General features: G+C 44.7%; 1 long non-coding RNA gene across 3 annotated transcripts in view; it reads left to right on the forward strand.

The window, feature by feature from the left end:
• The window catches only part of LOC129199714 (uncharacterized), a 42,752-nt gene that overhangs the window by 5,387 nt on the left and 23,973 nt on the right, over positions 1 to 13,392 (forward strand). The window lies entirely within an intron of this gene.

Here is a 13,392-nt window from a genome sequence, read left to right on the forward strand (position 1 = left end):
ATTCTAGGGTTTAATTTTGATGGAAAAAATCCCTCAAGACATGAAAGTTACTATGATTTGATTTTGAGGATTTTATATATATTTTTCCACAGCAAGTCAGCTAATTTTTAAGAGCACACTTCATTCTTCTTTACTTCAGCACCCCTAGTGATGTTTTACCAACGGGGGTGATGTCTTGGGTGTTCAATGTGAAGGTTTGTTCCAGAAGAAAGTCAAAGATAGTAACATCCCTCTTAAACAAATACCTCTTCTGATACTCTGTCTACAGTCTTCAGGGACTACAGCATTTGTTTAAGTTGTAGAATTTTGTTCAGAGGGAACTCACTAAAGTGAATTCTCATTTAAGACCTGTGTTTATTTTTACAAATCTTGTTAATGAAACAGTATACACATAATTGACTCCAAAAGGATGGAAAACTTCAGCTGAGTTTTGCTCGAGTTCTAATGTGAAAGAAAAAAGTTTAGGAAAATCCAAGAGAATATCAAAGATGATGACTTTTGTCCACGGAATATAGACCAACATGTCAAGCTAATCATAATAGGTCTTTTGTGTTTTATGTGTAACTAATCCCCTAGATTACTGCAGTCTAGAGGGAGCAAATATGCCACCAAAGGCAAGAAATGACTTTGCAAGTAAACAGTTTTCAGATGAAGAGAGCAACAGAAATGCTCTCATTTTTGGGCTTTGTAAAACAGTCTCCAGCACTTATATACCTGAGTTTTATCAGATCTGTGTCAGACTTCCATGGCTTAAACATTTTATACAAAAAGTATAATGAATGTATGAGAAGTTTACCTCAGATTTCATAGATTTTGTCTGGCCCAGAGTTAGGAGACTGGACTGGTGTGCCTTCAAATGTGCACATCACTCCAGACTTGAAGAGCAGGGCTCTCTGAACTCTTTAAAACAAGTGAATGTACTTCACTAGCCATAGAGCACTTTGGTTTATAATATATGGCATCCTTACTGAAGGGGCGCTGGACAGACTCACGAAGGGGAATCCACCAAAAGTTACTAAATACATAGAAAACAGCTCTATTTCAATAAATACCCAAGCCACAGTGTTGTGGTCTGGGAGAGTATGGAGGAAAAGCCCCATACATGCTTTGTCTGCTCTTTCTTTCCCCACAGGCACCTTCTGACCGTTGCCAAAGACAGATGCTGTCTGTGATTGCCTCTGGTCTCACCCACTGTGGCACAGTTGCACCCTTAAATTAATACTATTACTTACTTACTGAATAATCAGTGTGGTACAGGGCTACTGAGGGTATGAAAGAAAGAAATGGTGAACGAGCTTGGTCCTGAAGTAGGTCACTCGTGGGCAAAGCTGGATACCTCAGAAAGGGGTTCTCAAAGTCCAGCAAGCTCATTAGGGATTTACTAAAGTTAAGGAAGGAAGGGTAGCTTGGAATTGATTCACATTTGTCATCTTGGGATTCACAGACCTGAGCCTCCTCCCATGCGTAATCACCTTTACCCATTATTTTAATCAACTGAGCAGAGGTCACTATTTCTTTGCAGAACAAAGTGGGAAATCATTACTCAATATTTATAGACTACCCTGATAGTTAAAACATTTAGTCTAAAAATGGGAGACCTGCATTCATTTCCTCTTTCCAACCAAAGCATTTCAAAACCACACTGATCTTCTCATCAGTCAGGACAGTGTTCAAACTATCAGTTAAAATCAGAGAATCATAGAACGGCTTGGGCTGGAAGGGACCTTAAAGATCATCTAGTTCCAACCCCCCTGCCATGGGCAGGGACACCCTCCACTAGAGCAGGTTGCCCAAAGCCCCATCCAACCTGGCCTTGAACACTTCCAGGGAGGGGGCATCCACAACTTCTCAAATATGATGGAGACTGGCTTAACAAGTTCATCCACCAGTTCCCTCAGGACCCGTGGATGCATCTCATCAGGTCCCATGGACTTGTGCACCTTCACATTCCTTAGGCAGTCTCGAACCTGATCTTCTCCTACAGTGGGCGGTTCCTCATTTGCCCAGTCCTTTGCCTTCTGTGACTTGGATGGTGTGGCTTGAGCACTTGCTGGTGAAGACTGAGGTAAAAAAATCATTGAATACCTCAGCCTTTTCCATATCCCAGGTAACCAGGTCTCCTGTATCATTTCAGAGAGGGCCCACACTTTCCCTAGTCTTCCTTTTATCACTAATGTACCTATACAAGCTTTTCTTGTTGCCCTTGATGTCACTGGCCAGATTTACTTCTATGAGGGCTTTAGCTTTCCTAACCTGATCCCTGGCTGCTCGGAGAATTCCTCCCAGTCTACCTGCCCTTGCTTTCAGCCTCTGTAGGCTTCCTTCTTGTGTTTGAGTTTATTCAAGAGCTCCTTGTTCATCCATGCAGACCTCCTGGTGTTTTTGCCTGACTTACTCTTTGTTGGGATGCATTGCTCCTGAGCTTCGAGGAGATGATCTCTGAATATTAACCAGCTATCTTGGGCCCCTCTTCCCTCCAGGACTTGGTCCCATGGTACTCTACCAAGCAGGTCCCTGAAGACGCCAAAGCCTGCTCTCCTGAAGTACAGGGCAGCGAGCTTGCTGTGCACCCTTCCCACTGCCCTAAGGATCTTGAACTCCACCATTTCATGGTCATAGCAGCCAAGGCTGCCCTTGAGCTTCACATTCTGCACCAGCCCCTCCTTGTTGGTGAGAACAAGGTCCAGCATGGCACCTGTCCTCATTGGCTTCTCTATCACTTGGAGGAGGAAGTTATCATCAACTCATTCCAGGAACTTCCTGGACTGCTCGTGCCTTGCTGTCTTGCCCCTCCAGCAGATACTGGGGTTGTTGAAGTTTCCCATGAGGACCAGGGGTTGTGAACATGAGGCTGCTCCTATCTGTCTACAGATGGCCTCATCCACTTGGTCTTGCTGGTCAGGTGGCCTGTAGCAGACCCCCATTATAGTGTCCCCTGTCCCTGCCCTCCCTTTAATCCTCACCCATAAGCTCTCGGTTGGCTCCTCATCCATCCCCAGGCAGAACTCCATGCACTCCAGCTGGTCATTGCCATAGCAGGTGACACCCCCTCCTTGTCTCCCCTGCCTGTCCTTCCTAAACAGCCTGTATCCTTCCATTCCAACACTCCAGTCATAGGAGCCATCCCACCGTGTCTCCGTGATGCCAATAAGATTACAGCCCTGTAGGTGTGTGCATATCTCTAATGCCTCTTGTTTGTTGTCCATGCTACATGTGTTTGCATAGAGGCATTTCAGTTGGGTCCCTGATTAAGCTGACTTACTGATTGGAGTGGCTGAAATTCCTTTGATGTATTTTACCGGTGTTTCCCTGCTGGCTCCTATTACCTCAGAAGCCCCTGGCTTATCTCTGTAAGACTTCAAGTGTGCTGCAGTGTATCCAGCATGTCTCTGAGCAACAGGCTGAGGGCCCTCACTAGCATCCCTTGGCATCTCATCCCACAACTTGTCACAGGCAAGCCTGATATTATCCCCCTTCCCCTACAAGCCTAGTTTAAAACTTTGTCAATGTAAGCTCCAGGGCAAAGACCCTCTTTCCCCTTTGAGAAAGGTGAGTCCCATCCGACACCAGCAACCCTGTGCCGTGTAGGCCATCCCATTATTGAAATACCCAAAATCGTGGTGGTGACACCAGCCACAGAGTCATGTATTAATGGACTGGGTCTGTCTGTTTCTCCCAGTGTTACTGCCCACAAGTGGAAGGAGAAAGGAAAAATAACCTGTGCACCCAATTCCCTCACCAACCTTCCCAAGGCCCTGAAGCCTCTTTTGATCGCTCTTGGACTATACAGTGCGGCTTCATTACCAGCCACATGGAAGAGCAGTAGTGGGTTATAGCCCAAGGGCCGTATCAGGCTAGGAAGTTTCCTAGTGTTGTCCTTCACCTGGGCCCCAGGGAGGCAGCAGACTTCCCCAAGAGGAAGGTCTGCCCGGCCTATCAGACCCTCTGTTCCGCTCAGGAGTCACCTACCACTGTAACCTGCCTTTTCTTCCTTGTGGAGGTGGTCAGGTTACAGGGGGGAGATGGGCCTTTCTGACCTTGGCTCTGGTGTAGATGGACTGTCATCCATTGACTGGCCTTCCACATCCAGAGCCTCGTACCTGTTGTACAGAGGCACTTGGGAGGGCGAGGTGGGCAAGGAGGAGGTTTGCCTGCTGCCCTGAGCTCCCTTCCTTTAAGCTACTGCCTTCATCCTGGCAGGGGGAGGATACAGGGTCTTCTTGATCTTGGGTTTTGTCTGGTGGCCATCCCTGTTTTTGTCTTGGAGAGGGCTGAGCACGGCTCCACCAGTCTATCTCTTTATCGGCCTCCCTGATGCTCCTTAACCTGTCCGCTTCCTCTGGTAGCTCTGTCACCAGGCCGAGCAGATCCTCCACCTGGCCACCCCTCACACAGCTGGTCTCACCACTGCCACCCATTCCCAGTGGCGGGCTCTGGCTCTCCCTGCAGCCTGAGACCTGGGCGGCTGCATGTTTTCCTGGGAGCTCCCTCTGGGTTGCCACATCCGTTCTGGCGAGCGCGGAGGACGGAGCTTTCTGCGAAGCTCCTTCCGAGAGGGTGACGACCACCGACGGCACTCACCTCCTGAGCGGGGACGGCGCCCGCACCCTCCTTTTGCAGCATGCGGGACCCCGGCGCGCCCGAGGGCGGCCTTGCGCAGGCGCGGGGGTGGGCGCGGTTGCTCTGGCAACGCCCGGGCCTCGTCAGCGCCTCCCGCCAGAGCTGCCGGCTCCCGGCGGGCCTCTCCGCTCCCCCGGCGCTTCCCCGCCTGAGGAAACCCCCGAGCGCCGCGATCTGCCGCTCCCTGCGGGCCGGGCCGGCTCCGGAGCAGCTCCCCTCTGGGGACTGACGGTGGGACATTTTTGTTTGGAGAGGTCTTCCCTGTTGAAATAATACCGTTCTGCAGCAAGAACACAAGATTAACTGGGCTGGCAAATTGAGAGTATTATTATTTAGCCCAATGGTTGGGCTGTTCATCTGGAACAAGGGAATTTGGCAAGTAATCTAGATACTGGACCATTAGCTATAAGATAAGAATCACATCATCTCTATTTTCCCTGTAAAACCTCACTCCATTTTCAGAGCAGTCTGGGTTGGTGGGTATGGGGAACGTGTGTTTAAGGCTTACCTGGAAGCATCGAAGAACATCTGCTTGGGGGTTTGGTTCTTCATTGGAGATGAACAGGAGATAGACAAAGAGATGCTCAGAGCGGTTTTCCTCCTCAGATGCACTTAGTGCCTGGGGAACTTTGAGTCAAACAGATAAACGTGCCCAGCATTGGGGAACAGTAGAGGCTAGGTTTTCAGGATCAAAATTTCAGCCCTCGGTACATATTCCTCTGTGTCTGCAGGGAGGGTATCAACATGGGAAAAGCAAACACCCTGCAGGTGGTTTTGCATGTGATTCCTTTCATGATATCGGAGACACTGATAAGAAAGGTCTTGTGATTGGACAGAGCTAGCTCAGATCTAGAAGCAGGTACCTATGTTCACACAGTCTTCTCTGCAGAGTCTGTTGTCTTGGGCACCACATCTCCTAAGTACAGCTCCTTCGTATCTGGACCTGTTCTGGCAACCTTGCACAGCTGCCCATGCACAGAAGAGGGGAGTTCTGCACCACTTTCATTGTGCAGCATAGGCAGAGTCAAAGCCTTCTGTCAGATTTAGTTATTAGTTTGAATTTCCAAAGGTATTTAAGTGCTTAGCGGCCACTGAAAACAACATGTTCAATTATGTATTTACTACAGTAATAAGTGCTACTTTTGGTATTCACTCAGTGAGACAAAAAGCCTGCGGAAAGCATAGCTGACCAGGAAATCAGTGCATTGAGTAACTCAAGGAAAATTGTAGTATTTGTCAGAAAAGCAAATTAAATGGAACGAATGAAACAAATTAAAGGACTAGTACCATCTTTCTTGAACTGCCTTTAAAAATTCTTCACGAGTACTTAGGTAGCTACTTTTGGGTGAGAGAACTACCATCTTATATTCCCCAAAGGACCAGAAATAGGAAAGTTTGTCTTATGGGAAATACAGATTCTTCTTTCTGCACCATTTACTAGTGCAGAATATGTACAGTACAGGAAAATAATATAAGAATATAAAGAAAACATATTACCATTAATTCTTATTAAAAAGAATGGTCACAATCCCTTTTAATGCACTTGAGCGAATGGGAAATGAGAGAGCTTGGTACTGCAAAATATGTGACAGATTACTCATTGCAAGGAGACAGTGGTGCACGTTTACAAATAATTGATTTATTAGTTCAATTTCACGAGAAGCAAATTTTTGATGAAGTATCTATTCTCTGTTCTGCTGAAGATATTAAGGTCAAGGGAAAGAACACATGATACCTTTTCTTTGAATAATACATCACAATTTAAAGCTAAATAGGTTTCTGTGGAACTTAATAGGAAAGTAGGTGCAAGACTCTGCAGGATACACATGAAATTTTGATAACCACAAAACTCTCTTAACATTCTTATTGGGAGAGTAGATAGGAAATAACCTGTTCTTCTGAAATAGGCCTTCAATTTTCAGGCCACAAATGTCATAAGCATATTGTGCCACCTCACACATGATAGCATCGTACAACGGCCTCATGCCTTGTAGCATGAAGGACACTGCTCTTTCTTCTTCAGCTGAAGCATCCAGCCAGAAGTTTTAGCTTATAATCAAAACCATAAGTGATTCAGACATTTTCTCAGGTAAAACTGCTGCTTTAAACAGCTGAGCATGTCTTCCGGAATACAAAATGTGGGACTGGCCTTGGCAAGCTGCTTGAACTAAGAAAGGTGGTTTTCATTCCTCTGCAATGTTAATTTATTTATTCTGCCTTTGCTACTTTTTCACCTCTTTATGCACAAATACTGTAAATGTAAATTGGCTATTTGCCATTGGTAATCTGTGAAAATGTTTATTGTTCCAGAATTTTTCTTCTATTTTCTTTGCTTTTGCACATAATTTTCTGAGTTCCTTTTTGTTCTTTAAACATATATAAATAATTTTTGTGTGCATGAAAAGAACCATTGTTTATGTTTAAAAGGAAAGGTACACATGCATAACATTCCCCCATAATTTTCTAATAGTGCTCTTCAGTCTTGCACAGCTATACATCTAAGAGACAAAGACTTGATGGGGATCTTAAAGACCTTACCCTTCAGGAGGAACTCACTGAAGCAGAAATGCAGTAATACTCTGGTGGTAGCCTAAATCCCTGCCATCAGTCTAAGGCTGGACCCAGTACTGGCACACAGGGTGGTGCTGCCTGCTGAACTGTCCTGCCAGGCTCTTGTCCCCTCAGTGTCAGCACAGCACAGTGTATGGTGAGACCATAGCTGATGTAGGTTACGTGGCAGAAAACAAATAATAAATGCCCACTGGCCCCATGCAATAAAATACCCCGTTGCTGCATGCAGGGCATATTCAGCACACTCAGAGGGTCTGTTTAACTGCTCCAGCTGGTCCCTGGTGTGTGTGTGTGGGGGGGTGTGTGTGTGTGCTGGGCAGAGGTGGGGGGTCCCCCACTGTTTTCTCTCACCCCTCCTTTGAGGAAGATCCCTTTCCCTACTCTTCTCTGTCTCCTCTGTGTGTTCTCTCTGCATCGCTCAGGCTTGCAAGTGTTTTCTTTACCTGCTTTCTTTCTATTCTTCAACCTCTGCTTGTCTGAGCTCTAAAGGTTGATGTTTAGCCCAGGTAAATCCTGACTTCCCCACTGCATTTTGAGACACAGAAGAAATTGTGCAGACACTGGTGTCAGTCGTTGGACATATGGGGTTGCTCTCTTGCTCCACGTGTGATGCTATGCATGTATGGAGAAACAGGACAGCTTCTTCTTCCTTGTGATTTCCACCATCATTCTTACGCCAAATAGACATGGATTTACTGGGTATCAGCAAAGCTTCTTCCTGAGGCCTTGAATTTGTAGCTCACATCCATGACAGAAAAAGGGTTAAGTGTCTTCATAAGGAGTGCCTGGCTGGCAATGTTTAAGGACTTCATTTTAGCATCTTGTATCACACCTTCATGAGTCATTTGTGTGTCAGTGGCCTACAGTGCCTGAACAGGAGCTTCTGCAGAGGGAAGGGCACACATCTCAGAGGTGGTGGGAGCACGGATGACACAGGCCGGAACAACATTTTTGGGGGCCTGGAGGGAGCAGCTAGGGCTGGGGTGGAGGCAGATGGGATTAAATGGGGCAGGTCATGAAAGAACACAGAGAGAAACCCATTCCCAGTCCCTTCACATCCCACTGATCTGTTCCAGTTCCTTACTCTATTCGAAACTCCTCACTTCTCAAAGCCCCCAAACTTGCACTTGACTACACTCTCCCCATCTTCAGTCATTAAAGCATTACTGACTCCTTCCACCCACCAGTCTCCAAATCCCCTTGAAACCCATTTCCTTCCTTCCAGAACCAGCAGTTCTGTTACACTGGCAAATTTAGATTTTGCTACTGCAAAGAAAATTTACTTTGCCCTCAGCCTTATGGTAGAAAATTTTATATTGCCTACCCTACTGGGAACTGCTTGGTGGAAGTTACTAGCATGCACGCTAGCAATCTCATCCTGCTCTCAGCCCCTGGAACATTTTTGTGCTTTCCGTTTTGCAGTCCTGACATGCAACATAGTTAGGGTCCCATAGTAGTTTTTGGTCCTCCACCAGTTTGTTTTAGTCATATCACTGACACTAAACCAGTGATTACACAAGTCTCAGTAGATGCAGGATCAGTCCTGGTACTTCTCAGCTTAAATACAACAAAATAGACACCCTTATTCCTTTGTTCTGAAACTTTGATGCCACTTCACTCTTTTCTGTTTAGTGCTGATACAACGGTATTTTTGTCATATTACTGTCAGAGCTGAGACACAGGGGAGTTAAGCCATACCATAGCTGAATGAAGTTTAATTAAACTTGGAATAGGTAACACTGAAAGATAAAATTATTTTATGTTCCAGTTGTGGTGAGAAAGCCTTTTATGCCAAACAACACTCGATCTCAAACTTCAAAGGAATATTTGGAACAATTCCTGTACCCTAAGAATGGAGAACACACTCAGCTGTCTTTTATTCCCATGTTTCTTCCCTTTTCCACCAACAATGCCTGTCATTCAACTTGAATGAGTTTTGATTTTGAATTTGATCCTAGCTCAGATTGTAAAAGCAAGTCTTCTGCTAGGCAAATTATTTAATTGATCAGATTACTTTCAGTCAATACAAGACACACTATTACTTTCATCATATTCAGTTAGTGTCATTACTAAAACATTAGTAGCATGACAATAATATTAATTACTAATCAGCTATCTAAATGTTATGATTTAAAGGCAAGTGTCTGCACAGCAGGGTTGAAATGAAGCAGCTACTTTTTCACTCACTAGTTTTTACATTGTTGAAAGGGCTGATATCAGGGTTTGTTCTGAAACACAAAGTGAGAGACCGGATAGGAAGAGCTTGCTCATCTCTATCCCTTTGCCTACCTGGTCTGGCTTGAAAAAAATATGCGCAGACTTGTGCACTTTTAATGCTCTCCCTCTCTCGTCAGGGACTGTTCATGGGCTCAATGGTATGGCTTTACCAAATGGGATTTACAGATGTAATTCCTTATAGATTCAGGCTCCCCATCACATTTGCAGTAGATACTGAATTTGTCACAGATCCTTCTCCAAGAGCATGGAGAACAGCAGGATTTGAGAAAGGAATTGGAGAGGGGAAATTAGGGAGATTGCCGTCTCATGCTAATGACTCAAGATATTTCCTATTCACCTGGCTGGAAGGACAGCATTTCCTGGGCTAAACGACTGTTAAACAGGAAGCTACTCCAAATTATCATCTATTTATTTCTGGCTTTGCCTGCTGTGTAATGTGATGGGGATAAGAAAAAAAGTTACACTTTGGCTTGGTAAGGCTCCAGTTCAGCTGTGGATTAATATTTATGAATACTTTATTGGCATGTAAACCTGAGTGCTGTGCACTAGTCCTTATAATATGTATATAGAGTGTTGTACTGTGCGACTTAATATCTGCCCATGATTCTAGCACTGATAAATGCTATAACCACCATTGGGAAGACTTCAGTACAAAGTACATCTCCATTTCAGGCACATTCAGTCTTTAGTCAATAAACGTTCCTTTCTTCAGCTTAAAAATGTCTGTGGTAGTATATTTTTGGCACCACTGCTTTTAAGAAAAGAAGATCCTTCTGCTTCTTGCATGGCACAACTTGTCTCTGGAGAAACATTGCTCCAGAATGAAAAATCATTTTCAATAGCTAAGCATTCCCAAAAGTATTTATTAGCTATCAACTCAGATAAACCTACATGTAAAGGACACAGAAATCCCACTCCCCACCCTGCCCCTCTTGTTTGCTTATGAGTTCCCAGGCATATTAATTATACTTCATTTGGCTTTTCCCCAGAGACTCCTGAACAACAGGGGCAGAGGCTGCTCAGTTCAATTGCTGTGGCTTATATTTTGTTCCCTTGGGAGCATCTTTAATTAATGTGATGCTTATTCTCAAGCAAATATGTCACCTTCTCTACCTTAGAGTCATATATGAGTGGCACAGCCTCATGTGTACCAGTGATGGAGATACTGTTTGCTGGCTTCATGTAAATAAACTCTTATAGTTGTGAGAAGCTGGATGTTGGACTTGAGTGATTAAATATAAAGAGACACTGTCAAGGTGGTGAGCTGCTAAATGTGACCTAGTTCAGCTTCTTTATCTGTTTGCAAAGCCGAATCCTGGTGGAGTGGGTTTTGTGAATGCTGTGGTGATGGGAGCTGGAGAAATTGCTAAAGCTTGTCTGAGAAGAGCAATTTGGAATGATTTTTGAGATGTTTACATTAGCTTTTGTTCTACTTTTCAACAAAACAGTTCAGGCACATGTTTTTTTTTTTTTTCCCCTCTTTCTCCATGGAAATTATATCCTGGAGTCAGAAAGCATTTAACTGATATCAATATTGATACAAGCTTGCAAAACCTCTTTGTGTTAACAAAGTGGCGTATCTTCAAGAAAAATATTTTTGAATAATATATATATAACTATGAAATGGAGATAGAAGGGGAAAAGTAGGTTTTTCAAGGAGCTTTTAGGAAGCCAGTTTAGAGAAATCTGTGATAGAATTCCCTAACATGGATGGCTTTTAAGAGCTCAGAGAAAGCTTCTGGTTTGTACTGCTTTCTGTAAATATCTTACAGATTCATCAGCTGTTTTTTCGGTTAAGGGTTCAAAAACTCTCCCTAAAACTATATCCGATGTGGTGTTGTGTGGCTGATGCCTAACCTGGTTTGTAAATGGTAGCAGTACGTACAATGCTGACAGGAATACCTACATTTATGTGATGTTTGCCTGGAAAGCCAAATGCTTTAATATCCCTATGCTCGTATTTACAAATGTGGAGGGCTTTTTAAGTGTTGAGGAAAATTTTAAAATTTGCTCTTAAGGACTTCTCCCACCCTATTCCAAAAGAGATCTGAAAATTGGAATGGAAAAAGCTTCAGCAAAAGCTATGGGGACTGTGTTGTACAAATGACACAACACTTGAGGGTAAATCCAAAAATACAGGCAGCACCATCCTCTACAGGTGGGTAGAGGTAAGGTAGAAGGTAAGGCAGCTTAGAGGTGTGACATGTCTAATCACTTCTCAAACCTTTTCGAAAATGCATTTTGGTTTATGTGGTGAGATCTGAGCTGGCTGTGGCTCAGCTCCTTCATGGAAAGGCAGAAAGGACTGGGTGTAATTACTGAGTGGAGGTATAAATGCTTACCTCTTAGCCCTCCCAGCATGCAAAGGCTGTTAGCAATTGCCTGGCTCTTGTAAGCACTTACAGTCCATAATTATACCCATTTCTCACTCTTCTACCTCTGAGGGATAAACCTGCTGCCAGCTACTTGACTCCTGCATTACTTTTGCAAGCTGAGCTTTCTGTGACAACCTGGAATGTGTGAACTATCATCTTAAAAAAACCCACTATGGAGATAGTGTGGGATGCCACCTTTTGGGGCTATAACGTGCGTTCATTTGTCCTGTGTTAGCCAGCTGAGAGCTCCACTGGCTCAGTGACGTCCCAGGGATGAAGGACATGCCACATGACTTTCCAAAAAATGTCCAACATTTTGGCTGCATCCTGGTTGCGCATTTCCAGAATCCTGTCCTCATGTTTTGGATAGCTTCAAATATGTGGCAGAGAAGGCAACTTGTTTTTCCCAGAATTTTTTCTCTTGTGCAGGAATGCTTACAGAGCATGGCCTCTTGAAGACTGAAGCAGCTCTGGTAAAATGCCTCTCCTGGTAAAATAAAAGCAGTATGGCAAGAGTGAGGCACACAGCAGTGAAGAACATAGGCATGCAGACCTTCCTGTGTGCCACTGTCCCTTGTCCTCCTGAGACCCTGTCCCAAGCTCTGCTGCTGAGGCTCCATGGCCAGCACGCGTGGCCACGCTTCCCTTCACTGGAAAACTGCTCTCCTGGCTTCACTGCCTGGCTTCTCTGCTTCCTGGGAAGAGGGAAGGCTCTAGAGCCTCCCAAGCTGCTGGAGAGACATCGTTAATGCTGTTCAGAGGGGCAACATGGGGGATGAGGCTGGGAGAGGGCAGAGGGATGGCTGTAACGGGCAAGACATGCACATGGTCTGTGGTGTGGTTATTACCAGTTGTCAGAAGCTATTATTTAATGACATTGCCACTGACTCACTACAACTGCCATTGGCTGATCAACTGTCCATCTTCTATTTCTTACGTATTAATTCCTCACTATGCGTATTCTTAGGTTTCTGCTCTATTCGTACAAATGATTCCCCACATTTGAATGCCACACAACACAGTAAAGGGTATGGAGTGGTTATATATGGTACTCTGATAGCGCAGTAACTCAACACAGTCCACGGGCTGGATCCATCCATCCAGCATCCTCCAGGTCACCATTGGAAACAGAATAGCTATGCAGGCAGTGACCACTGCCCAAACCAGCAAACACTTCTTCTCATGACCCATCAGGAAATTCCAAAGGGAACCAATACATAGGTGGTGTGATGTGCCACCCTACCATTGAACACCACACCAGCGTTGCTTCTGTTGAAAACCATCACTGTGAACACTTTGACAGAAGAATGAAGTTTGCCACTATGTATATAGGAAGATAAAAGTCCTCTGAATCAGAGACACCCCAGCCCTGTTGGAGCTGCTAGGTTGTTCCATAAACCAATAGGTCTGATTGTTCATAATGTGGTCCCTGTGCCAAGTGTACTCCTTCTCATGCATTTGCAGAGAACAATCCAGAGAACCCCCTTCAACTTCTGTTTCAATAATGTGCAAAGCCAATCTTTTCTAGGGTCAGAAATGATAGCGGAGACTCCTAATTTCCCTCATTATCCCACTTCACTCCCCCTGA

Source organism: Grus americana, chromosome Z, assembly GCF_028858705.1.
Source record: "Grus americana isolate bGruAme1 chromosome Z, bGruAme1.mat, whole genome shotgun sequence".
Classification (NCBI taxonomy): domain Eukaryota; kingdom Metazoa; phylum Chordata; class Aves; order Gruiformes; family Gruidae; genus Grus; species Grus americana.